At 39.0% G+C, this 27,495-nt stretch overlaps 1 pseudogene; it reads left to right on the top strand.

Annotated features, from left to right (window-relative positions):
• Positions 1-26,323, top strand: LOC116528415 (annotated as a pseudogene).
• Positions 26,324-27,495: the final 1,172 nt, after the last annotated feature.

Genomic DNA, 27,495 nt, shown 5'->3' with positions numbered 1-27,495 from the left:
ATGGATAATAGACCCTGCCCTAACACATCTGAAGGCAGTAAGCGAAATGTGAGCCAAGACTTAGCAAAACCAGATGGTGATATCTGCACTTGGCTTTCCTCTCAGAATGTCAGTTTTACATGGGAATTAGCCACGTGTAATGAACAATCAAAGAAATCGTACTTTCTAAATGCTACCAAAATTTTGTATTCCCAAATTCCAAGAAATGACCATTGAAATACATCAGACCCAGAATTTGAGGCCCCAACTGAATTCTCTTGAATGTACCTCTGTCCCTTAATTTGCCTGAGCTCCTTCCCCATACCTACATGTCTATTATGTTTCCTATGTGATATTGAACCATTTTTCCTAATTTAATGGTAAAATCCATATGCACATCTTTTATTAGATTTAAGAAGTAACAGAATATCTGACTTGCCCAGAATTTCTTGTGACGTTACCCTGCAGCTGTTTTCCAGTAGGCTGTTGTGTCTGTACTTACTCACCTTTGATAGCACCATCTTGTAATCCATTACAGTCAGAGTGGCATATTTTTCATCTTCTCATTAGTCCCTCTGTGACAATTAACATTTTCCACATTAGGTACTACACTCATTGTTCATATAAATCACAGGCTATTAAATCATCTCAGCACAAATATTGCCAAGTAGCATGACTCATTTCAATCCTAAATTAAAGTTGACAGTAGTTGTCTCAATAGTTCACAGGCTTTTCTCCACATTTTGTAGCTACTTGATGACTCAATGAAAAGAATACAGACTTTGTGGCAATATTGGACAAGTTATTAACTGCTCTGAGTCATTACCTCATCTGTAAAATTAGGGGATTGCATTAGGGTAGGGGGTAAACTGCTAGGCAATGGAACAAGTTTAATTCTCAGATGAGCTTGGATTGGCCCTTACAGCACTTTAAAAATTCTCAAAAATTGGTGACCTTTTAAAATTGGGAGATTTCCCAAAAACTCCAGATGTCTGGCTTCTCTTGAAAAATCAACACCTGACTTCCCTGGAAAAATCTGGCCTCAGAAAGTGCCTGCCTCAGTTGCACATTCTTCTCACATTCGCAAATGACAGGTGAAGAAGGCATTACTAACCCACCTCATTTCCCTTCTGATAGCACCTGAAGACCGCTATGACTCAGGCCCTGCTCCTGGTGAAATCTGGCAGATTTAAAGGAACCAGATCTAGGGAAGGAAGCTCTTTAATGGCCAAGAAAACCCTTTGAGGAAGCAGGACAGGAGACCTCATCAACATCATCACTTTGGTTGTTGCTCATGTTATCATCATGTGTTGTTTAATATTTATTACAATTTGGGTTGAAGGTTTGTTTTCAAAAATATTTGAGGGTGTGGGAAGATGGAGGACAAGGTGGTTTTCCTTGTGCCCTCTGAATCCACCTCTCCCAGAGCTGTTCTTTCTGTTTGGTGACTTTGAGATGACATATGTATGAGTGTGTGGTGGGGAAATGGTCTTACTTTTGGTTGTTAGAGAGAAAAAGAGAAGAAAATTGGAGCCTGAGCTGATGAGAAGGGAGCAGCCTTTACATTGGATACGTGCTCTTTGCTTAACAGCAGGCCCCAGCTGGCCCACTTCCTCTATTTATGTTACCTACATGGTCCCTCTAGCCATCTGAATTTCCAATAGATAATGTCTAAATCTCCTTTCATCTTCACAAAGCTAAACATTTCTAAGATAATATTCCAAGGGTGCTGAGTCTCCGCAGGCAGGTATGTTCCTTCCCCTATCCTGACAGAATATCCACAAGTACAAACACTGGTTGTCCATACCTGACCCCTGTCTATCTTTCTAACTTAAATTTCTAGCACCCAAATAAACCCCTAGCAGCTAGAAGGCATTCAATAAATATTTGTAGAATGAAGTTTTCCGGATTAGCAATTACCTTTGGAAAGGGTCCATCATGATTAACAAAGCAAATTAGTATTTTAGAGGACACAGATAATCACCTGAATTGCAATCTTTTTTTTTTCCAAGATACTGGATCTTGCTACATTGCTGAGGCTGGACTCAAACTCTTGAGCTCAAGCAGTCCTCCTGCCTCACCTGTTGAGTAGCAGGGAATACAGGCACACATCAAAGTGTATTGCACAGTGCCCTACAATATAATTTTGTCTTATGTTATCCAATAAATAGGGATAATGAGCTTAAATTGCTTTGGTTTAAATGTTTTGTGGTTTAAACTTTCTATTAACATGTGCTGGGTACAAATACAGTTAGGCTTTTGGGTTTCATGTTTATTTCTATAGAAAGGATATGTATCGTATATTATAATATATATATATATATATATATATACATATGTGTGACTCAATGAAAAGAATACAGATTTTGTGGCAATATTGGACAAGTTATTAACAGCTCTGAGTCATTACTTCATCTGTAAAATTGTGGGATTGCATTAGATTAGGGGGCAAACTGCTCAGCAATGGGACAAATTTAATTATCAGATGATCTTGGATTGGCCCTATATATAGGATAGATATTATATATATATATTCCATGCAGTAGTGAAGAAGAAAGAGTAAGACTGAGCCTGCTTTCCTAAGACTACTTTTAAATAACGCACTTGCAGAAAATCAAGTTTCTGAATGGAGCGAGGGTGAAGATAGGTGGGAGAACACTACCCCCTTGTGTTTACTATTGGAACTTACATTACCTCTACGTGTTGATGACCTGTGACGCGGTCACTGCTTACAATGCACCAGGCACTCCTGGTACAGGCTAGAGAGGCAACGGTTGAGCAAAACACGCGGGGCTCCTGCGATCTTGGGAGATAAAACAACCATCAATTAAATTATCAATTAAACACAGAATTTTCAAGCTGCAGTAACTTGGAGGAAAGAATGTAGTGCTTTGAAAATTATTCAGCCTTATCTCTGGCCTCCCAAGCTGGTTAGCATCACATAGATCAATTTATTGAGAGCTTTCTACCCACGCACTGTGCTAAGCATCTTTTATGCTTCCTCACTTTCAATTCATGCTCTCAAAAGCTATGGGTGGGTACAGTGTTGATAAATAATTTTCAGACAATCACACAACTAGTAGGTGAGGGAACTGTGTGACTCAGCCAATCCTAACCACTTTACCAACTGAAACAAAAAGGGGAGAAGAAAGCGACTGCAATACTATTATATATTATATCTATATCTACCTATCTCTCTGTCTGTCTGTCTAGGTCATCCACGGTTCCTGGCTCATGACTCCCACAGCCCTTGTTGTAATGCTTTAGGCTTCAGAAGCAGGCCTTGGAAAACAATTTCTTTTTTTCTCTCTTACCATTTCTTGCCCTCCTTTCACCTGCTCCTTTCTCTGCCCAAGGCAGGAACTTTTTCCTGGTTTCTGGAGCTGGTTTCTGACCTGCCTTGTCTGATCATAGGTCACAAGACCTCCATTTCAGAAGTGTTCCTGCCCCATACCATGAAGGAAGGCATGGTGCAAACAGAGACCAAGAAGAATCTGAACAGACAGGCCCTGCTGGGTTACTCCACTGAGTATGTTCGTATTAGCTCATACTCTTTGTCGAATCACATTTTAACAGATTGTCCATTTTCAGTCATGCCTGTCCAATGAGGTCTCCATAAAGGCGCGGGGAACAGGATTTGGAGAGCTTCCAGGGAGCTGAACACCTAGAAGTTCCTGATTGGTGGTTCATCAAGGCTGCATCTCTTTTCCCATACCTTGCCTTATGCATCTCTTCATCTGTATCATTCATATCTTTTATACTAAACCTAAGTAAGTAAGTCTTTCCCTGAGTTTTGTGAGCCACGCTAGCAAATTAACTTAACTCAAAGACAGTCATAGAAACCCCACTTGAAGCTGGTTGGTCAGAAGTTCTAAAGGCTGGGGCTTTCAACTGGTGGGAGGAGGGGATGGTCTTGAGGACTGCGCCCTCAACCTGTGGCATCTGATGTTATCCCCAGGTGGATACTGTCAGAATTGAATTGGAAGATACCCAGCTAATGTCACTGCACAACTGATTGCTTCTTGGTGTGTGGGAAGCACACCACACCAAGAATTCTTTTTGTTAAAAGAAATTTTGGGGGGCTGCTTTTTTATTAAATGAAAAAGCCTTACAGAGGACTCTTACCCTCTCTAGCTGCCTAAAATAGTTTTTAATAATTCCTGTAATGCCTACATACAGAGCCTTTTACAGTTCTTCAAGTAGATTGTGTTCTTTTACCCGTCCATGACACCTCTGTCTACCTAGTACCTGTTATACTTCAAGTCAAGCTTAATTATGGCATTCTCTGGAAAACTGGCCCCATCTTATTAAACAAGCATGCCCTCGTAGCATCTTGACATCCTATGCACAACCTATCCTAGTGTCCATTGCACTGCATTCTAGCTGGTGCTTTACTTCTCTACCTTGCCCACCGAACAGTGAGCCTCTTGAGGACAAGAAAGTTTTTTTTGTTGTTGTTTTTTTTATGAGACGGAGTCATGCTCTGTCGCCAGGCTGGAGTGCAGTGGCATGATCTCAGTTCACTGCAACCTCCACCTCCCAGGTTCAAGGGATTCCCCTGCCTGAGCGTCCCCTGCCTCACCCCTGCCTCAGGACTACAGGCGTGTGCCACCACGCCCAGCCAGGTTTTTTTTTGTTGGGTTTTTTTTTTTTGCGTTTTAGTAGAGACGGGGTTTCACTACGTTGGCCGGGATGGTCTTGATCTCCTGACCTTGTGATTCACCCTCCTCGGCCTCCCAGAGTGCTGGGATTACAGGCGTGAGCCACCATGCCCGGCCTATTTTAATTTTTTTTTTTTTTTTTTTTTTTAGGAGAGAGAAAGAAAGAGAAAGAATAAAAGAAAAAAAAAAGAAAAGAATGAAGGAGAGGAAGAAAGGGGAAGAGGAAGAGGGAGAGAGAACAGGGGTGTTGCTTTATTGCCCAGGGTAGAATGCAGTCTAAAAATGGGTATGCCTGTAATTGTGTTTAATAATAAAGACATGAAAAAAAAAAAAAAAACGAGGGAAGAAAATAACTAACAAGCAGCCAACCAATATTTCATTTAAACCTGTAAATAGGTGTGATGTGGTACTGATAAGAGTGTATATTTTGTGTATTTAAAGTGGAGAGTTCTATAAATGTTAATTAAGTCTACTTGTTCCGGATCTGAGTTCAAGTCCTGGATATCGATGTTAACCTTCTGTCTCATTGATCTGTCTAATATTGATGTTGAAGTCTCCCACTATAATTGTGTGGGAGTCTAAGTCTCTTTATAAGTCTTATATATCTGGGTATTCCTGTATTGGGTGCGTATATATTTAGGATCTTTAGCTCTTCTTGTTACATTGATCCTTTTATCATTATGTAATATCCTTCTTTGCTTCTTTTGATCTTTGTTGCTTTAAAGTCTATTTTATCAGTGAAAATTACAACTCCTGCTATTTATTTATTATTTTTGCTCTCCATTTGGTTGGTAAAATTTTCTCCATCCCTTTGTTTTGAGTCTTTATGTATCCTTGCATGTGAGATGGGTCTGGATGTAGCATACCAATGGGTCTTGGCTTTTTTTGCCTGTCTGTGTCTTTGGATTGGTGGATTTAGTCCATTTAAATTTACAATTAATAATAATATATGTGAGTTTGATATTGCCATTTAATGTTAGCTGGCTGTTTTGCCCATTAGTTGATACAAGTTCTTAATTATGTTGATGTTCTTTATTTTTTGGTATTTTTTAGAAAGGCTGATACTGGTTGTTCCTTTCTATTTGTAGTGGTTCTTTCAGAAGCTCTTGTAAAGCAGGCCTGGTGGTGATGAAATCTCTGAGTGCTTGCTTGTTCACAAAAGATTTTATTTTTCCTTCACTTATGAAGCTTGGTTTGGCTGGATGTAAAATTCTGGGTTGAAAGTTCTTTTCTTTAAGGATGTTGAATATTGGCCCCCACTCTCTTCTGGATTGTAGGGTTTCTGCTGAGAGATCTGCTGTGAGTCTGATAGGCTTCCCTTTATGGGTAACCTGACCTTTCTCTCTGGCTACCCTCAGTATTTTCTCTTTCATTTCAACCCTGGTGAATCTGGCGATTATGTGCCTTGAGGTTGGTTTTCTTGAGAAATATTTTTGTGGTGTTCTCTGTATTATGTGGAGTTGAATATTGTCCTGCCTTGCTAGGTTGGGAAAGTTTTCCTGAATAATATCCTGAAGCGTATTTTCCAGCTTGGATTGATTCTCTTCGTCACATTCAGGTACACCTATCAAACGTAGATTAGGTCTTTTCACATAGTCCCATATTTTTTGGAGACTTCGCTCGTTCCTTTTTATCCTTTTTTCTCTAATCTTGTCTTTTTGTTTTATTTCATTAAGCTGGTCTTCGACCTCTGATATCTTTTCTTCTGCTTGATCAATTCGGCTGTTAAAACTTGTGCATACATCGCGAAGTTCTCATGTTGTGTTTTTCAACTCCATTAATTCACTTATATTCCTCTCTAAATTGTCTATTATTGTTAATATTTCGTCAAACCTTTTTTCAAAGTTCTTAGTTTCTTTGCATTGGGTTAGAACAAGTTATTTTAATTCCCAGAAGTTTCTTATCATCTACTTTTTCAAGCCTGCTTCTGCTAATGAAACACAGTCTTTCTCCATCAGGCCTTGTTCCATTGCTGATGAGGAACTGTGATCCCCTGTAGAGGGAGAGGCGTTCTGATTTTGGGTATTCTCAGCCTTTTTAGGCTGGTTTCTTCCCTTCATTATAGATTTATCCATCTGTGGTCTTTATAATTACCGTCTTTATAGTTGGGTTTCTGAATGGATGTCCAACTTGTTGATTCCTGGCGCTAAAATCTGAGCAACCCACTGCCCCGGCCAAAACAGCGGCGTTAAGATTGATAGTGCTTTTCTGACTGCACTAAGAACTGCCTCGCCGGCCACAAGAGTTGCACTGGCAGCCCCTGGGGCTCCTCCACTGGGAATCACCTGGTGCGTGAGCAGCAAAAATTGATCTGAAAGTGTGGCGTCCTCTCATTCTCTGCGCTTTCAGTGGGAGCTACAATCCCCAGCTGCTAGTGATCAGCCATCTTGGATCTCTCTAGTTTTTTCTATCTCAGTATCTATAGTACTCAAACACTTGTATAGACACAAAAGATAATTAAGAAATATTTATTGAATGAATAGCATTGGCAATCACTCATAATAATGCCAATTCAGATTTTAGTACCCCCTAGCATCCTTGCACATGATACCTGCTAGCAATCCTGAAGGGTCACTAGATGCCAGGCACTGAACTGAATTAGACTGTCATTGGTTATTATCCATTATCTTCCAACAAGCCTACAAATTAGATGTTATTATTCCCATCTTTAAATGTAAGAAAAATAAAATTGGACAGGTTAAGTAGCAATATGTCACCACCTAAACCCACCCAAACCCACCTAAATCTAAGGATTTTAACTTAGATTTCTCTAAACCCTAAACTACTCCAAGCTGTAAGTCAGAAAAATGTAAATTAGGAACAGCTTATGGTACACTTTAAAAAATTCTTTGATAAAACCTGTTAGAGATTTAGAGAAAACCTTTTCACACTGTATTTACATTGCTTGACTTCATTGTGGGTTTTCAAGGAAGAATGATTGAAGGATACCTCAATCGTTCTGCCACAGTGAAGAGTTTGGCATAATTTGAAACAAAGGAATACATACAGGAAGCATCTAGAACTGCATGAAATGATGGCGAAGAAGACCATGGACCTCTACAAATGTTGCTAATCAGGAAAACATTTATAAACCACTGTAGGGCTTCTGTATTGTTGAACATTATCCCATTTTTTAATATATGACATAGAACAATATTTACATATATGTACACTGAAAATAGATCCAGAGTATAAAACAAAATGTTTTGGTTATTTCTGAATTATAGATTTTTTTTTCTGTGCTTGTCCTCATTTACTAAAGTCTTCACAATTAAAAAAAAAGAAATCCATGATGAGCTGGGAGTCATGGTGCACATCTGTAGTCCCAGCTACTGGAGAGGCCGAAGCGAGATGATTACTTGGGCCCAGGAATTTGAGACCAGCCTGGGCAATAAAGCGAGACTCCATCTTTAAAAACAAAGAAATTACAAAAATAAAAAGATTGTGATAAAACTTATAATAAGAAAATGAACCTAGTTAAAAGAGAAGCAGAAGATCTAAACAGGCACCTCACCAAAAATGACATACAAATAGCAAATAAGCCATTGAAAAGATGCTCAATATCATACATCGTTAAGGAATTGCATATTAAAACAATGAGATAGCACTACACATCTATTAGAATAGCTAAAATCCAAAACTCTAACAGCACCAAATACTGACAGATGTGAAGTAACAGCTCTCATTCATTGAAAAGCGCAAAATGGTACAGCCACTCTGGAAGATAGTTTGGCAGTTTCTTACAAAACTAAACATACTCTTACCATATAATCCAGCAATTGCACTCCCTGGTATACTCAAATTAATTGAAAATGTATGTCCACACAAAAACCTGCACATGGATGTTTATAGCAGCTTTATTCATAATTGCCCAAACCTGGAAGCAACCAAGATGTGACTGGATAAATTGTGGTATCTCAAGACAATGAAATATTGTTCAACACTAAGAATAAATAAATTGTCAAGTCATGAAAAGACATGGAGGAAACTCGATGCACTTTACTAAGCAAAAGAAGTCAATCAGAAAAGACTACATACTATGTGATTCCAACTACACGATGTTTTGGAAAAGGTGAAACTACAGAGAGAGGAAAAAGATTAGTGATTGGTTGCCAGGGCATAAGGGGAGGGAGGGATAAACAGGTGAATCACAGGACATTTTTAGGGCAAGGAAACTGTTCTGTATGATGCTGTAATGACAGATACACGTCATTGTATATTTGTCCAAACCTGTAGAATATATAACACCAAGAGGAAACCCTAATGTGAACTATGGACTTTGGGTGATAATCATGTGTCAGTGTAGGCTCATCAGTTGCAACAAATGTGCTACTCTAGTGGGGAATGCTGATGGTGGGGGAGGCTTTTCGGGGAAGGAATATACAGGACTCTGTACTTTGCACTGATTTTACTCTGGACATAAAATGCTCTTTAAAAAATTCTATTAATTGTTTTTTAAGACCGTGATGAAGAAGTCTGGTAGTTAAAATCTTGCTGAATGCAATCCAAGAATTCCTATGCTTGCTGTATTTCTTACCATTCTGGGAACAGAAATATTCATGATAATAATGTGCAGGTGACAGCAACTTTAAGAGATGCAGGAGAGTATGCTTCAGGATTTCAGTATTTGGAAAGGACAAATAAGTAATCATCTCAGAGAAAAAGATTTAGAAAACTACCTCATCTGACTTCAGACTTCAGTGTAAACTATTAATCTTAACAAATCAACTGGCTAGGCTGGATGAAGAGCAAAGATCTATAGACATTTCCATTATTTCTATAAACCAAAAAGTATCTGAGACATGCCTCAATCAATTTAGAAAGTTTATTTTGCCAAGGTTAAGGACATGTGCCCTGAAAGCAGGTTTGTGCCTTTCTTCAAAGATGATTTTGAGGGCTTCAATATTTAAAGGGGAAAGGGGGGATTTGGGGAAAGAGGAAGAAATTTTTTACAAGTTATGGGTAGGTAAAAGACAAATGGTTTCATTATTTTGAGTCTTTGATCAGCCTTTCACCAAACACACAATTTACATGTGAAAGAAGGGTAGAAGAATAGTCACTTATGCCTTTGTCTAGCTCAGTGAAACTGCATTTTTACACCAGAGAAAGCAACCAGATATGCATTTGTTCTTTGCCTCAGGTGAGTGGAAGGATGACTTAAGGTTCTATGCCTTGTGAAGATAGCCTTTGTGTTCTAGCCTTCATACCTAGGAAGATAAGCTGTCAATTTACCTTGTCAGGGTGAAATTCAACAGAACCATTTTAGGATAAAGATCTTGGGGCTGACAAGGAATTTTCTAGTGAGCCAGTTGTGAGGGAGGTGTGTAACTTTTTGAAAATCTTTGAAGCTATCTTGTTTAGGAATAAAATGGGAGGCAGGTTTGTCTGACACAGTTACCAGCTTGACTTTTTCCTTTAGCTAAGTGATTTTGGAGTTCCAAGATTTATTTTCAATTTATGAGTTCATAAGATCACCAAAAATGTTCTATTTAACATCAGAATGAAGATAGGGAATAAGAGCACAGAGTTACAAGAAAGAATTCCACACATCCTTAAATTTGGACGGTTCTCAAAAGCATTCTCTGTAAGACCACATGATCACAGTATTCCTATCAGAAAGCTTTGAGCAGAGAACAGTCTTTCCTTAAGGCCTCAGCACCCTAAATCTTATGCCTTAAGCCCATCGAAGGGTTGGAGTGTGTGATTTTGCCTTGTCTCTTACTGAGAACTTGTCTATCTGGGTAATATTAATCATACTTAACATTTTGTGGAAAATATACATTTGCCATATATTGTTCTATTAATTTTCCTTGCAGTCACCATTTAATTTGCAGAATGACCCAGTGAGGTGAACATTAACATTGTCTCGTTTCACAAGTGAGGAATCAAGGTCCAGAAAGATTACTATGTTACTAGGTATCAGTTTGTAAGCCAGAGACAGTTTGACCTCTGTGTCATGCTATCTAATGACAACAGCTAGCTCCAGGGCCTCCAAAAATCGTTCCACAGGTTGTTCATTGGGCAAGGTTGCCACCCAAGAGGGTGTGTGGGAACACATATCTAGTCCTCACTCAGCTTGCCGAACTGCCAGCCTGCATCTGTCTGGTCTTTACCTACCCAATTAGCCCAAAAGTGCTGCAAGCCAGGTGCTGAATTGACAGCTTTGTGTACATTATATCATTTAATCTAGGTGTTCCTACGTCTCCACTGTCTTGCTTTCAAGGTCCCAGTACTTCCTACACAATGCAAAGAACTCTGTATTGCTTACATTTTGAGAAATTTACCTCATTTGAATTATTTGTAAACCTCACTGTGAATACCACTCCTTTGTTTTGGTTTTATCTGTCAAAGAATGCCTACAGATGTTAATTTCTTGGGCAACTTTAAAAAATTAGGTCAACTAGGAGAAAATATGTAACTTTTAAGTAGGCTGGTAATAATTTTAAAACATAAACTATATAAACATAAACTAAATAAAACCTAAAATATTCTGCATTTTGCCATTAATGGAAAAGATGCAATTACTTTTGCAACAACCTAGTATTTATTTATTCATTTATGCATTCAGTAAACACATTGGTTTTTTTTTGTTTTGTTTTGTTTTGTTTTTTTGAGGGCCAGGCGCTATTAGGTAAGGAGAATTCTCTAAACAATACAACTATCTTTTCTCTGAAGAAACGCCTGGTCAAATAAGAGAGAAATACAGGAAATGGAAGGCAGTTATTTGTTCATCATTATATACTGATTTAAGGCTTACAGTATTTCAAGCTCTGTGCTGAGCACTGAAGGTGCAAAGAGGCTCTGGATCATTATCACCAGATGGAACAAATGGTTTTCATACTAAAATGTATTTTCAGTCAAGTCAAAGTAAAATTTCTGTAACTTTCTCACAGAATCTTCTCAACTTATCCTCTCCTATGGTAGTCTCGGAGGGATGCTCAAACTGGAATTGCTTTTTAAGGTGTTAAAATTATTATAAGCCCTGGGCTTATTTATACTGCCTACCTTAAATAGAAAGCAACATCTTGGCCAGGCACAGTGGCTCACACCTGTAATCCCAGCACATGGGAGACCGAGGTGGGTGGCTGACTTGAGGCCAGGAGTTTGAGACCAGCCTAACCAACATGATGAAACGCCATCTTTACAAAAAATGGTTGGGTATGGTTCCACACACCTGGCCTGTAGTCCCAGCTACTTGGAAGGCTGAGGCATGAGAATTGCCTTGTGCCCTGGAGGTGGAGGTTGCAGTGAGCTGAGATCATGCCACTGCATTCCACTCTGGGCCACAGAGTGAAACTCTGTCCCAGAAAAACACACATACACAGCAAAAATCTTATGTATGATAAATACTAATGAGTGCAATTTTTAAATTCTCAACATTAGTAACAATTAATACAGTGCTTTCGAGATTACAGTGCATCCTCACAGACATTATTTCATTTGGTACTCATAACCTTGGAAGGAAGGTGTTATTTATTTTCATCACTTGCCAAAGTATTAAGTAAGCCCCATAAGGTTGAACAACTTGCCTATGGTCTTTTAGCTAATCTTGGTTTAGAGAGCCAGATCTCTAAGCCAAGTCTCACATAGATATCACAGTGACATTACAAAATCCTCTATATAGTATTAATATCTTGTTTTCCCAGTCTTGATGGAGATATTATTATTCATTGGCAGCTTAATTTGAAATATTTATATTATAATAATTCTTTAAATATGAAAGAGATAAACATGACGAAACACATATAAGAAGTATTATCTACTTCCCTGGAAATCGCCATTGCCTATAATCACATGTAATGCCCAGATCCATGACATATTGTATGCTATAGAGTCAAAGAACCCAAAATTTCTTAGGCATCAGTCAGCTTTGCAGTGAAAGCAGTCCTTGAACTGATATAATTTTATAATTTCTTTTAGTTAATTTCACTAACCAGTATGGGCCACCCAGGAAAGTAATGCCATCTAGCAGTAAAATCAGGGCAGATGTAATATACCTGCAATAAATGACAAAATTGTGGAATAATTACTCAGCCATATAAAGGAAGGCAATAGTGACACATGCTACAATGTGGATGAACCTTAAAAACACTGTGATAAGCGAAAGAAGCCAGACACAAAAAGTTACATATGATTCCATTTACATGAAATATCCAGAATAGATAAATCCATTGCAACAGAATGCAGACTGGCACTTGCCAGGGGCTGGTGAAGGGGGAAATGGGGAGTCAATGCTAAAGGACATGTTTTCTTTTGGGTGACAAAAATATTTTGGAAGTAGATGCTTCAAATGCGCTAGATGTTGTACAAGATTGTGAATGTACCAGATGCCACTGAATTGTTTGCTTTAGGTACAATAAATCTGTAGGCACATCAGTTTGTAATATCTATATTTACACAAAACATAAACCATATTTGTCTTGCCATGTGTTAACTAAGGCAATGTTCTAGGCACTGCAAAAAAACAAAAAACAAAAAAACAAAAGATGAAGCTGTGAAAGTAGTTTCTGTTTGTAAAAGACTGAATGGTGAAGAGTTGCAATGTAAATAATAATACTAGAAGACAGAATGTGGTAAGTGACACAAAGGAGATAAAAGATAATTATTCTGGCCAACAGGAGATGGACACAACACTTCACAGTGGGGTTCAGGCAGGTGGTCATGCAGGAAAGACTCCAGGAGAAGTGGATTCTGATCTGGAGCTTGATGGTAACCAACACACTGTATGGAGAACCTCAGCTTAAATTTACATGTCCAGGCATCAAGCCCAACAAACACAACAGTGTGCATCTCTCTGATGCCTGTTCTAGCAGTGAGATACAGGCACCAATATTCTGAGAGGCAGCACTCACCTCGAGGGCACTAGGCAAATCTCTGCAAGTGAATTCCCACCATGCTGCTTTGACTGAGAGCTAGGGGTAATCTGTGGAGTCTTTCCATGCAGAAGAATTCAAAATAAATTGTATACAGTGAAGCATAACTCCCTACTCTTTAAGTGTAAGCTGTACATACTGACTTCCCTCCAAAGAGCACGGTATGGAAAAAAAAGAAAAAATGGAAACTTTGCAGTGGAGGAACTTGATAAATACTAACTCTGCCAGGTAGCCAAGGTCAACATCATTAGTGATAAGTCAGCTTAATAGTTTGTATCCTTGACAAGTGATAAGAATGTCATTTCTGTGGTCTTCCTCCACAAAATTGATTATTCCCACTTAATCATGAGAAAACATTAGACAAATCCCAACTGAAGGACATTCTACTAAATGCTTGCCTAGTACTCCTCAAAACTGTCAAAGTCATCAAAAACAAGAAAAGTCTGAGAAACTGTCACAGCCAAGAGGTGTCTAAGAAGACATGACAATCAAATGTACTATGGTTTCCTGGATGAGATTCTGGAACAGAAGGAGGACATTAGGTAAAACTGAAGGAAATTTGAATAAAGGATGAACTTTAGTTAACAATAATGTATTAATATTGTTTCATTAATTGCAACAAATCTACCATGCTAACTTAAGATGGTTGGGGGAACTGGTGCAGCTTTTTGGGACTCTACTATTGTCACATTTCTTTTCTAAATCTAAAACTGCTCTAAAATAAAAATCATTTCAAGATATATATAAACACAAAATAAAAGCATAGATTTGTGTTAAATTCCATGCATTTAAAGAAATATAATTAGCATAAAGAGCACCTAAGCCCATTTTAATTTCTTGGCATATGAAACCACTTTGTATTCACCTCCTAACCCTTTGTCCTCTCATAACCCCCTATCTTGAACTTCTTGTTCATTAGGAAACATATTTGTTGCACTGGCATCAGTGCTTACTTCAGGGAAGATGGATAGTAGAATAAGAGTAAAGTGGAACTCTCATTTGACATCTTATTATTGATCTGTTTCAAGGATATTGCATTAATTTTATAACTTTTAAATTGGCAAGACATAAATATAAAGAAATATGGTTTAGTCACATCATCCTTCTGCTCCAAAAACCTTTTACAAGTTTTCTTCACCTCACACAGTGCCCTGCAGCCAGAAGCTCTCGTTTAATGTTTATGCATGCTGCAATTTTATGAGCACTTACCTTTAACATTCTTTCCTGTCCATTAATCCAGTAGCTCTCAACCCTGATTGCACATTACAATCACTTGGGGAGATGAAAAAAAAAAAAAAAAAAAAAAAAACCCATACTGATGATCTGGCTTCTCTCTCAAAAAATTAATTGGAATCTCTGCAGGTAGGGTCAAGAGGTCTGCATTTTCACAAGTCCCTCAAGTATCTTCTATCCTCTTTAATGGCCACATCACAGGCCAAAAATTTAAGCAGGCTTAACTTACCACTTGACGGAAGCCATCTGGATGGTTCTTGGTCTCATCAGCAAAATAAGTATCCTGTGTTGTGAGAAAACTACTGATTGCCAAATGGGAAAAAGGTGCTTGAAAAATTAAACAATATTTTTGTAGCAAATACAATCTTGTAGATAGAATGTGTCTAGGTAAAATATTTGTCAAGCCCTTTATATTGTCCTGAGTGCTTTATAGGCTCTCAAGAAATATCTTTTGGGTGAATGGATGAATAAATAAGTGAGCAAAAAATTTACCAGTGAGCCCAAATAAGCTAAGGAAAGTCTAACTGAAGGAAATATCATCTGTTCAAGATTTACTGAGTATCTACTATGTTCCAGGCCCTGTGCTAAATCCTAGAATTTTTGAGTTTCCACTAAAACACACATTTTTTGGTCTTTAATAGCTGAAGGGAAGGAGAGAAATACTGGCAACACGCATTTTGCCTGCAAACAGTCCCTTATTCTTCTAATCTTTTTTTATGGGAAAAATGAATTATCACAGTACGGGGATATGCACCAATGCTGTCTCTAAAGAGTGAGAAAATGACATAAACATCCCAAGGAGAGAACAGAATAGCTGAAAGAGGGTGGGAAGCTGGAAGACAATGTCAGGAAGCAGAATCCTAGTATCTGACCTCCAGCCTAGGGTTAGATATTTGGCAGCTTATACTCTCTCTCCTTAACAGCTGTACATGTCTTTGGAGTCATTAATTCTGAATTAGCATTCCAAGCCTTCTGTGTGCTCCCCTAAGACCCAAGCAAAAAAGGATAAATTATATTTAAGTCCCCTGAAGCTTCAAATCAGCAACACTTTAAGAAAATTCAGATAGACACTTTTGTCATTAATACACAGTGCCAGTGTGCGCCTGCCATCTGTTTTAAATTACAAGTGCTACAGTGGCTGTGTATTCTTAAATAAATATTTGAACCAGCTGCCAAGATGAAGTTTTATTAATAGCACATTTTTAAAGCATATAGTTTCAAATTTGATATGTAACAGAAGTATGAAGATTTTCCAAAAGGCTAGAAAGCCTTTTTAAAGTAGAATGAAATGTAAAGGTCAATTATAGAACTGTTTTGTTTCTTTACTAAAAACAGAAAAGTTTTCCCTTTTTAATTATGCCAATTGACTTTTTTAGTCAATGTATGTTATGAATCATTATCATAACCTCGACTTGATTTTAACACAAAAATGTGGTGTGGTCATATGATTAGAATGTTCTTTATAGTCCCATCCTTTTGTTCATTAAAATACCAACTTTCACTTTTGAGAGAAGTACTCTCTGTCTTCTACCCTACTTCCCATATCATTATCTTCAGGAAAGCAACAATTATTGAAAATAAAGTAATGGAGGATGGAGGAAACAAAAAAAGATAAATAACCACTAAGCAGTGTTGACTTTCTGAAAGCAGAATATGCACCCCAAATCCTTAACAAATGCCTCCGTCCTACGGATCATATGAGTAGCTAGCCATTAGAAGAGCCAGCTGTGACTTAAAAGAACTCTGAATCCTGGCTCAAATGATGCAATTGGCTCATCTTTAAATTATTGAGGGATTTTTGTGTGCCCTATGTTGACTCTTTAAGTATAACAAACAAGTATTAAGAGATCTTAATTGCAGGAAATACTACAAGTAATAAAAGCTTACTTTGAATGAAGTTCTAATTATAATATGTTTATTAATGGATAAGGTAGAAATAGCAACCTATGAACACACATTGCAGCTAAATCTACAAAACAGTGAGGTAGACAGAGCTGTATGAATGTATCTTTCTGGTGAAACAATTTATAAAGCTTAAGCTTTTAGAACCTTGTACTTTCAGAATATAGTGTGTACAGAGCTTTAAAAAGTGGACTTTAAAAATGTATATTTCCACTTCATTATCAACTCATTTAGTAGGAAAGAAACATGTCTCTAGTTCTGGATAAATAAAATGACCCTAGGGAGAAAAATTTTAGCAATTACATGGTATAAGCTTAGGAAGATATATTTTAATAATATTTTATATAATACAGTACAGGTTTTCCAAAGTAATATGGTTTTAGGATATAGACATATCCTGATATTCATCTAAGATACTTGTGCATTTATAGAGCTTTATAAAGAAGTCTAAATATCTAGATGAATAAGTGATTTTGTGGTCATCTGGGAATTTTGACATTTCAGAGCCTGAATAATTTAAAATAGCCCCTCTCCTATTTTCAATTCATGGCGAGCACTACTAATTTTTAAAAAGAAGTAATGATTTTCTATTACTTTTAATTTGAAATTTGGGAGAAATGTAAAAACATTTCTTAAGATAATGAGAGGGACTTGGATTCTGCCAACCAGAGATAAAATTGGGGACTAAACACAAAGCTGAGCTCATGAAAACTGATTAATACGTAGCTGTTGAATTAGTAGCCCTTTCATGGAATGGAGATTAACAAACAGGGTTTAGCTTAATTTCTGTCAGGAAGACCTTTATAAACATGTTTTCTACCTGTTAGAACAGGGGTCTCCAACCCCTGGGCTGTGGACCAGTACCTGGCTGTGGCGGGTTAGGAACTGGGCCCCACAGCAGGAGGTAAGCAGCAGGCGAGGGAGCTTTATCACCTGAGTTCTGCCTCCTGTCAGATCAGCAGTGGCATTAGATTCTTACAGGGGCGCAAACCCTATTATGAACTGCACATGCGAAGGATCTAGGTTGCATGCTCCTTATGAAACTCTCTAATGTATGATGATCTGAGGTGGAACAGTTTCATCCCGACGCCATCTTTCCCCATCATCTACCCCATCTGTGGAATGTCTCCCACGAAACTGGTCTCTGGTGCGAAAAAAGTTGGGGAATACTTTGAAACTGTGTTTTTGGTCACGGATCTTTGTTGCTGTTGTTGTTGGAGATAATTTGGAGATTCCTAGATGAAGAAGGGCTACATGATTGCAAGATATGATTGTTGGTTCCTCATAGCCCAAAATAATTATGTCACAACACTGCCTCTGCCATTCAGCATTCTCTATAATGGTCTATTTGGAAGAAATGGAAAGATTTCCTTTGCAAATTGTCCTTAAAATTTCCACTGTGGGCCAGGTGCAGTGTGTCGTGCCTGTTATCCCATCATTTTGGGAGACTAAGGCAGAAGGACTGCTTGAGGCCAGGAGTTGAAGACTGGGCAACATAGTTATAGCCTCATCTCTACAAAAATTAAAATAAAAAAATTAGCCAGGTGTGGTGGCATGTCTGTAGTCCCTGCTACTTAGGAGGCTGAAGCAGGAGGATTGTTTGGGTCCAGGAGTTTGAGGCTGCAGTAAGCTGTGATTGCACTACTGCACTCCATCTAGCCTAGACAACAAAGTGAGATCTGTCTCAAAAAAAAAAAAAAAAAAAAAAAAAAAAAAAAAAAGTCTACCGTGGTTGCTGGACACTTCAAAAATGCAGCCCATAGCATGTGCTTGTAGTCTCAGCTAGTTCAAGCCAGTAGTTCAATCTTGAAGCCCCAGGAGTTCAAGCCAGCCTGGGCAACATAGCAAGATCTTATCTCTAGAAAAAAAATAATGCAAATCTTTATTTGAGCAACCACAGATAATAGCAGCAGTAAATTCAGGCTGATGTTATAAAGATGTCCTTTGTCACTTCTATACTTGGAGGGAGAAAAGTGGCTCACCTGAAATGAACTCCAGATAATCACAGAGAAACCGCCCCATTAATAGATTCTTTCTTTCCTGCAAACTAAACTCAGCACATTGCCTCCCTCATGTCAAAGGAAGTACAGGATATTAGAAAAATGTGGGAGCAGGACAGAAACTGAAAACTAGACTGCAAAAATGCGCTGGCAAAAAATCAGTTTCAACATAATGTAAGGGACACATTTGCCTCTATTGTGTTAAGGGGCTTCAGTTATCATGCTGTACACATGGTTGAATGACACCTATATGGTACAATCGTTTTGAACCTAGAGACAGCAATTGGGCTGGTTTAGTCAGTAGTTGATCAGCACATAGTGCTGCTTTCCACTAATTGGGCACAGCCTGCCAAAGAATCAAGAGGGTTATTTGAAGTGTGGATATACTTTTTAATGCTATTAGTGATACATTCTCTAAGACAGGCATGGGTCTTCACAATAGACTCAAGTATTTCTTCCCAGACAATTTTAAGTGCTTAAGGATCATTTGGAGAGGTTTATTTAAAAATGCTTTTGGGGCCCCATTGTAAGAGATGGATTCAGTGAGTCAGGGCAAAGTCTCCCTAAGAGACATTTTAAACAAGCACTCCAATTTATTCTAAGGCAGGTGGGCCTAAACTACACTTTAAGACATCCTTTATTAGAAGTATCTCTCTGAAGAAATGCCACTTGAATCTGAGATGCTAGTGTTAAGCAATCATGCTGGGCTAAATTATTAAGAAAATAGGATTCTATTTAAAAAGGAAAGCTATATTTACTTACACCATTTCCAGGGATTAAAAAAAATGAACAGGAATAAAAATAACTCAACTCTTCTTAAAATCATCTTTAAGGATGGCAATGATTTAGGGAGACAGGTTGAAAGCAGGTTTACTTGCTGAAACCAAAAATTGTATTACCCTTAAATTATTATTATTATTATTACTATTTTGAGACAGAGTCTCACTCTGTTGCCCAGGCTGGAGTACAATGGTGCAATCTCGGCTCACTTCAACCTCCACCTCCCAAGTTCAAGCAAGTCTCATGCCTCAGCTTCCCGAGCAACTGGGATTATAGGCACACACCACCGCCCCCAGTAATTTTTGTATTTTTAGTAGAGACAGGGGTTTCACCATGTTGGCTAGGCTGGTCTCGAACTCCTGACCTCAGGTGATCTACCCGCCTCAGCCTCCCAGAGTGCTGGGATTACAGGCGTGAGCCACCGCACTGAGCCTACCCTTAAACATTTTAAATCTGATGAGAAATACTTACTAAAAGCCAGATACTGTAATTTCTATATATCCTTCTCTTAACATTTAATAATTGAAAAATAAGGAAAAAGTCACATCAAAATGAACTTGATAAATGAAAGATACAAATATTCAAAAGTAACATTAGAGCTAAGAAATACAAGTTGTTGAATAAAATAGAAAATATTTATTTCAAATTATAATAGAAAAATTGATATAGTAATCAACAATAATTATATTTTTCAAAAATAATTTTGAAGGCTGAGGCAAGAGGATTGCCTAAGACCAGCCTGGGCAACATAATGAGGCCCTGTCTCTAGAAGAATAAAAACAATTAGCCAGGCATGGTGGTATGCACCTGTAGACCCAGCTACCCAGGAGGCTGAAGTGGGAAGATCACTTGAGCCAAGGCCTTCTAGGCTGCAGCAAGCTATGATTGCACCACCACACTCCAGCTCATCTCTAAAAATAATATCAATAATAATTTTGGCATGGGTCTTCATAATAGACTCAAGTGTTTCTTTCTAGACAAGATGGAATATATATTATTTTATTCACATAGAAGTTTAGCAATAAGGTTTTGTTTGTTGTATAAGTACTCCCATATGTACAAGTCTAGCATCAATGTTTGCATAGAGGTAGAGTGTAGTGAAAGTATGATGAAGGAAAGAAAAGAAATGGCCAAGTCGAAGAATTTTGTTTTGTTTTGTTTTGTTTTGAGGTAAAGTCTCTCTCTGTCACCCAAGCTGGAGTGTAGTGGCACAATTTTGGCTCACTGCAACCTCTGCCTTCCAGGTTCAAGTGATTCTCCTGCCTCAGCCTCCAGAGTAGCTGGGATTAGAGGTGTGAGCCACCACACCCAGCTAATTTTTTGTATTGACAAGGTTTCCCCATATTGGCCAGGCTGGACTCCAACTCTTTTTTTTTTCTTTTTTCTTTTTTGGGAGATGGGATTTCTTCATGTTGATCAGGCTGGTCTCAAACCCCCGACCTCAGGTGATCCGCCCACCTCAGCCTCCGAAAGTGCTAGGATTGCAAGCGTGAGCCACCGCGCCTGGCCTCCAACTCTTGACTTCAGGTGATCTGTCCATCTCAGCCTCTCAAAGTGCCAGGATTACAGACATGAGCCACTACACCCAGCCAAAGAATAGTAACATAAACTAAATAGCAGTAGGAGGAAGGCACTTGAGCTAGGACTTCAGACCAGCCAATGTGAAATTGTAAGCCTGGGTATGTACAAATTTCAATATTATGACTGATAAGGGTGATGGATACACATTCAGACATTGCCTCTATACCCAATCCCTTTTGGAAAATGGAATCAAATCTCTGGACCATTTAGTCCCCCCAAAAAGCCTTGATTATTCCCAGAAAGCCACTTTAGGATTCTTGAAGATTTGCTCATGGCATGTTCTTGGCGTGTTCCTTTGCCTCTTCTAGCTTCAGTCTTTTCTTCTGTAAAATGAAGATAAGAATCCCAACTTTATTCATCATCTGAGTGGATTAATGGAGATTAGAGTGCCAAGCACATGAAGGACTTAATCCATCAGCTGTCATTATTGTTGTGGATTCTTTTTCCTGGAAACATCTTTTATTCCCACATGGTAGCTTTGTAAAGGTCAGGGTCAAAGCCCAGTTCTTAGACTCGCAGAAGCTCTGGGTTGGGAAGGATATTAAAGGTCACCTCTAGTCCAGGCCTTACCTCTCCATCCAGCGCCATGTCAGAACTTGTGATAGTTAAATGCAGGTTAATGATTTGGCACCTTCCTTACTGATATTCTCCAAGTAGTTGTTCAACATTTATTTAGAAATTTAAAAATTAGAATGATAGCAAAAAGTGTGATTTTCACTTATCATACTTGGTAGGTTTATTTTGGGAGTGGCCTTTAATCTATTTTGCAACTACTCCTTAGTGATTAAAATGAACTTCTCCTTAATTGAAATTCAAGACTCAGTTAATGCTTCCAAAGTCTCTTCTGCAGGACTGGATCAATGAATAAAAACTGACACTAAAACATAAGTAGTGATTATTCAATAATTAATACTAATGAGTTACTAAATCTCTACATCTTAAAGTTTAAATACCAGTGTATTTAGAATTTGCTTGGCTTCCAAAAACTATGCTTGGCACGTGTTTTATTTTAAAAATTCAAATGCCAATACGATATACCCTTTTTAAAGTGTTAATTCCTAATTTCTAAGTGTGGCTGTATCTTCATATAATCTCTCTCTATGGCCATTAAAACAGGTTATGCCATAGATGAAATGGTCCTAAACATTTTATGCACGGAGATTTCTAAAGTTTGATTTTGCTGAGATAATCTTCATAGTTAATTAAGGACCACCGAAGACTGCCATGAGCAGCTGAACTCAGACGTAGACTGTAGAAACACAAAGTCTAAAGAACATGAATAATTGTGTAACTAACTAAATGTTCAGGGCAGAGCTAACAAAACTCAGCTGTTCTGGGCAGCCATACCATTTTCTCCACAGTTGCTGAAAGTTGTGTAGGTTGGATCTACAGATAATTGCCCCACCTCTCCATTTCATTTTGCCTGTCTAAACATTGCATAAATAACTACTTGATAAATTCGATGTTGATGTTGGCACATGAACAGACAGACAGAAAAGCGACTGCTCATTTTAAAATTTGTAAAGCCAATGTAAATAGTGATCAAATATCAAAGGAGACTGCCTAAAAATGTTACTGTTTAAAATTCACAATAATATTTAATTTACCTAATTTCAACCCACACACTTATGGAGCTCAATTCAAAAACACTTTTGGTCTATATTTAAAATAATGTGACATTTGACAAACTATTCAAATATTAGGTTTAAAAATATACTCTTCCTAAACTATAATTTTAATACAAACTCTAGGTCCACAACTTGTAGAATTAACTATCTTTTCCTCAATAAGCCATAAACATCCAAATATACACATAGAATATGAATGCTAGGAAACAGTCTAAGAATATATTACAAAAGAAATATTTCATATGTCAGGACAAATAAGCTTGAGTAGCTAGTGAAAAATAATTATTTTAAAGTTTAGCTTGTCTTTAAAATTTTACATATCCTTTCAAGGTATACAAGAAGAACTACATCACCTACCTCTCTATGGAATGTGGTTAAGAGGACATAATTTATAGTTGTGTCATGGCAGCCAAATGGCATAAATTCTTTAGATGCTGAACGTGGCTAAAATAGCAACAGCAAATTTCATGAACAAAGCAAAGAGGAAGAGCAAAGAGAAGAAAAATCTAATACAAAAAAGGTCTAATTCTTTCTGGTTGCCTTATAGCCCAAGAGAAAATGTAAAACTCTTCTTAAGCTCTAACTGCAAAAAGTTAAAAAAGAAAATTTATTTGTTAAAAAAATTAGGCAAATGGTACTGAGGATGCTTGAATTTATGTCACAGTGCCCTTACTATTAACCACACCAACCATGGGCCACATGCATTTGACTAAATGTGCTTGGTGGTTGATTCTAAAAATATCATAATTCAAGAAGTATACAGGGAAAAATATTGGTGGAAAAGCAAAAGCAACAAGTGGAATATTTTACAAAATTGAAAATGATACCACACAGATTAAAAAAAAAACCCCACATCCAATTAACATATATAATTTCACTTTTATTGCTATATTCCAATGATTCTTTTCAGTCTTCTAACTTGGATTGCTTTTTATATGTTTCTTTTTTATACATTTTAAATTCTGGGGTACACATGCAGAACATGCAGGTTTGTTACATAGGTATACACGTGCCATGGTGGTTGACTGCATCCATCAACCCCATCATCTACATTAGGTATTTCTCCTAATGCTATCACTCCTCCAGCCCCCACCACAAAAGGCCCTGGTGTGTGATGTTCCCCTCCCTGTGTTCATGTGTTTTCATTGTTCAACACCCACTTATGAGTGAGAACATACAGTGTTTGGTTTTCTGTTCTTGTGTCAGTTTCCTAAGAATGATGGTTCCCAGCTTTATTCGTGTCCCTGCCAAAAAAAAAATAAATAAACTCATCCTTTTTTATGGTTGCATAGTATTCCATGGTGTATATGTGCCACATTTTCTTTATCCAATCTATCATTGATGGGCATTTGAGTTGGTTCCAAGACTTTGCTGTTGGGAACAGTGCTGCAATAAACATACATGTGCATGTGTCTTTATAATAGAATGATTTATAATCCTTTGGATATATCTCATTATATCCAACAATGAGATTGCTTGGTCAAATGGTATTTCTGTTCCTAGATTCTTGAGGAATCACCACACTGTTTTCCACAATGGTTGAACTAATTTACACTCCCACCAACAGTGTAAATGTGTTCCTATTTCTCCACATCCTCTCCAGCATCTGTTGTCTTCTGATTTTTTAATGATGGTCATTCTAACTGGTGTGAGATGGTATCTCAATGTGGTTTTGATTTGCATTTCTCTGATGACCGGTGATGATGAGCTTTTCTTCAAATGTTTGTTGGCTGCATAAACGTCTTCTTTTGAGAAGTGTCTCTTCATATCCTTTGCCCGCTTTTTGATGGGGTTGTTTCTTTCTTGTAAATTTGTTTAAGTTTTTTGTAGATTCTGGATATTAGCCCTTTGTCAGATGGGTGGATTGGAAAAGTTTTTTCCCATTCTGTTGATTGCTGGTTCACTCTAATGATAGCACCTTAGATTAATAAGATCCAATTTGTCTATTTTGGCTTTTGTTGCCATTGCTTTTGGTGTTTTAGTCATGAAGTCCTTGCCCATGCCTATGTCCTGAATGGTATTGTCTAGGTTTTCTTCTAGGGTTTTTATGGTGTTATGTCTTATGTTTAAATCTTTAATCCATCTGCAGTTAATTTTTGTATAAGGTGTAAGGAAAGAATCCAGTTTTAGGTTTCTGCATATGGCTAGCCAGTTTTCCCAACACCATTTATTAAATAGGGAATCCTTTCCCCATTGCTTATACTGCAGCATGGAGACCACCTGCTCACACTCTTCTCCTGGAGAGGGAGTGAGCCCCCAGTGCTCTACACTGTGTCTCCAGGGCTCCCCTCTGCCTGCCTTCCATGTTGAGTTCCTCCTACAACTCCACTTAATGGGGATCCTGGCTCCCTTCCCCAAAACCACCCCCAGTTTCCCAGGCCTTCTTTACTCTAGCAGGACATGGCGGGCTTTTCCCACCAAGGCTTCCTGATCCAGTTCCTTCTGGGGGCAGTAGCAGCCCCTGTTTCCTCCCAAGGGGCAATGACCCCTCTCCAGCCCCACCTCCTCCACCTGCTATCAGCCTTAATGTTTCCTCATACAACTGGGGAGCTGTCCTCAGATCCAGCCTGGTGTCCTCTGATCTGGGCTCTCCTCTGGCCCCTTATGCTTCCTCCTTAGCACCTTCAGATCTTAACACCCCCTCCCCTGCCCCTGAGCAATAATCTCCCTGCCTACCCTGGTCCTGTCACTCACCCACCAGTGTCTTCAGCCACTATGCACCTACACCTGGTCTTGGGGCCCCTGGGAGGGGCCCCCATGGTGGAGGGACTGGGGCACCCTGCTTCCTTGCTAGCAGCCTACTCTGCAGCAGCCAAGGCATAGCATCCCCCACTACACCCTCCCAGCCCTTGGCCCTGTAACCAGGCACCCTCAGCTTCCCACTCCTCATCACTTGATTCCTCTCAGCATAGTCTCCATAGACTCCCCAGACAGAGCCATCCTCGGGCCCCTGCTCCTGTCCCCCAACGCTTTTCTCTCCCGGAGCCATCTCAACAATCCTCCCTTCTGTGCTGTCCCTCCTGGGAATCCCCACCCCTGGCCCTTCCCACTCTGATGGGAGCTTTAACCTTTCAGGGTCAGATACACACCTACGCACACCTTCCTCCTCCCCCAACCCTCTCCTCAGGGAGCCTTCCTCAGTCCAGGCACCACATCCAGCCCTCCCTGCCTGGGAGCACCGGTGGCAGTCTCAGCAGTGTGCCAAGTGCCCCTGCCTCACCAGCTGCCTCCAAAGCCCTGGTAGGCCCCAGCCCTATGCTTCAAAGCCTATTAGAAGGGCTAGGTATGGGGACAGGCCCAGCTTGCCATCTGCCTCCCTGGCTGGTGGAGAGGCTTTCCCTTTCCCCAGCCCTGAGCAGGGCCTGGCGCTGAGTGGCCTTTGGGGGTGGTGGTATATGGCACTCTCCCCACCAGGTGCTAAGGGGAACACTCCCTTCCCTAGGTCTTTAAGTTATTTTTGCACAAATGACTCTTTTATACTTAATTCGACTTCATTGCTTCCCTTCTTAAGGCCAACAGGCTCAGTTTACAAACCTGTGAGCTACTGTTGGCTGTTGCCCACCTTTCCAGTGAAAGGTACAAAGCAATATGCATCATGCATCCTCCCCTGCCCCCCAACACCCCTCTGCCTCTGGCTCAGGTTGCTTAAAGCACAGATCCCCTCTTACCCCTGTCCTCAGGTTTGAAACACATAGCCTAATTTTAAGTTGTAGCCAGGTTCCCCCAATTTCCTCTGGGATATAAAAAAGGGATAAGAGAAGACCACCCTCTGGGCATCTCCTCCTGTACACATTACACTGCCCCTTCTCCCCCCATCAAAACACTCAGACAATGTAATGATGCAACTGAGGATTATGCAACGTGGCCCAGCAAGAGCGGCCAGCATGACCAGCTGTCCAGGGTCTGCCTCCTGCCTTTTCTTTTGTAAAGACAAGACCCTTGGGAGTTTTAATTCTGTTTTGTACTTTGCTTGTGGGGCCTCCACTGCTTTTCTATGGGAGACACTCTTAATTTAACAGATGAGAATATTTTGAAACTCTGGAAAAAAATTATTCAGGAAACCATGCTATAAATAGATGTGCTGTTATCCAAACTTTGTTTTTCCATTTATAGAGCACAGGCAGAGTAAGCTTAGCATAATTCTTAAGGGCCATAGGATTTTCGGAATGGTTAATAAGTATTGGCTTCAACCTCAAGTCACCAGCTGCATTAGCCTCTAACAAAAGAGTCGGCCTGTCCTTTGAAGTTTTGAACCCACACGCTGACTGCTCATCTCTAGCTAGGAAAGTCCTAGGCGGGCATTCCTTCTAATAGAAGGCTGCCTTGTCTACATTGGAAATCTGTTGTTCAGTGTAACCACTTCCATCAATGATCTTTGCTATATTTCCTGGATAACTTACTGCTTCACTTTGTACTTTTATGTTATGGAGAAACTTCTGCTCTTAAGCCTCATGAACCAACGTCTGCTAGCTTCCAACTTTCTTCTGCAGCTTTCTCACATCTCTCAGACTTCAGAGAACCAAAGAGAATTAGAGCCTTGCTCTGGATTAGGCTTTGGCTCAAGGGAATGTTGTGGCTGGTTTGATCTTCTATCCAGACCCAAAACTTTTTTGGTCATAGGCTGTTTTGCTTTCTTATGATTTGTGTGTTCACTGGAATAGTACTTTTTAAATTTCCTTCAAGAACTATTCTTTTGTATTCACAACTTAGCTAACTGGCACAAGAGGCCTAGATTTTGGCCTATCTCAGCTCTTCACATGCCTTCCTCACAAAGCTTCATCATTTCTAGTTTCTAATAAGTGAGAGATGTATGATTTTTCCTTTCACTTGGATACTTAGAGGCCATTATAGGGTTTGT

This window comes from Sapajus apella, unplaced genomic scaffold, assembly GCF_009761245.1.
Source record: "Sapajus apella isolate SASKATOON/1434 unplaced genomic scaffold, GSC_monkey_1.0 scaffold58, whole genome shotgun sequence".
Taxonomy (NCBI): Eukaryota; Metazoa; Chordata; class Mammalia; order Primates; family Cebidae; genus Sapajus; species Sapajus apella.
This window is presented reverse-complemented; position numbering and strand designations above follow the sequence as displayed.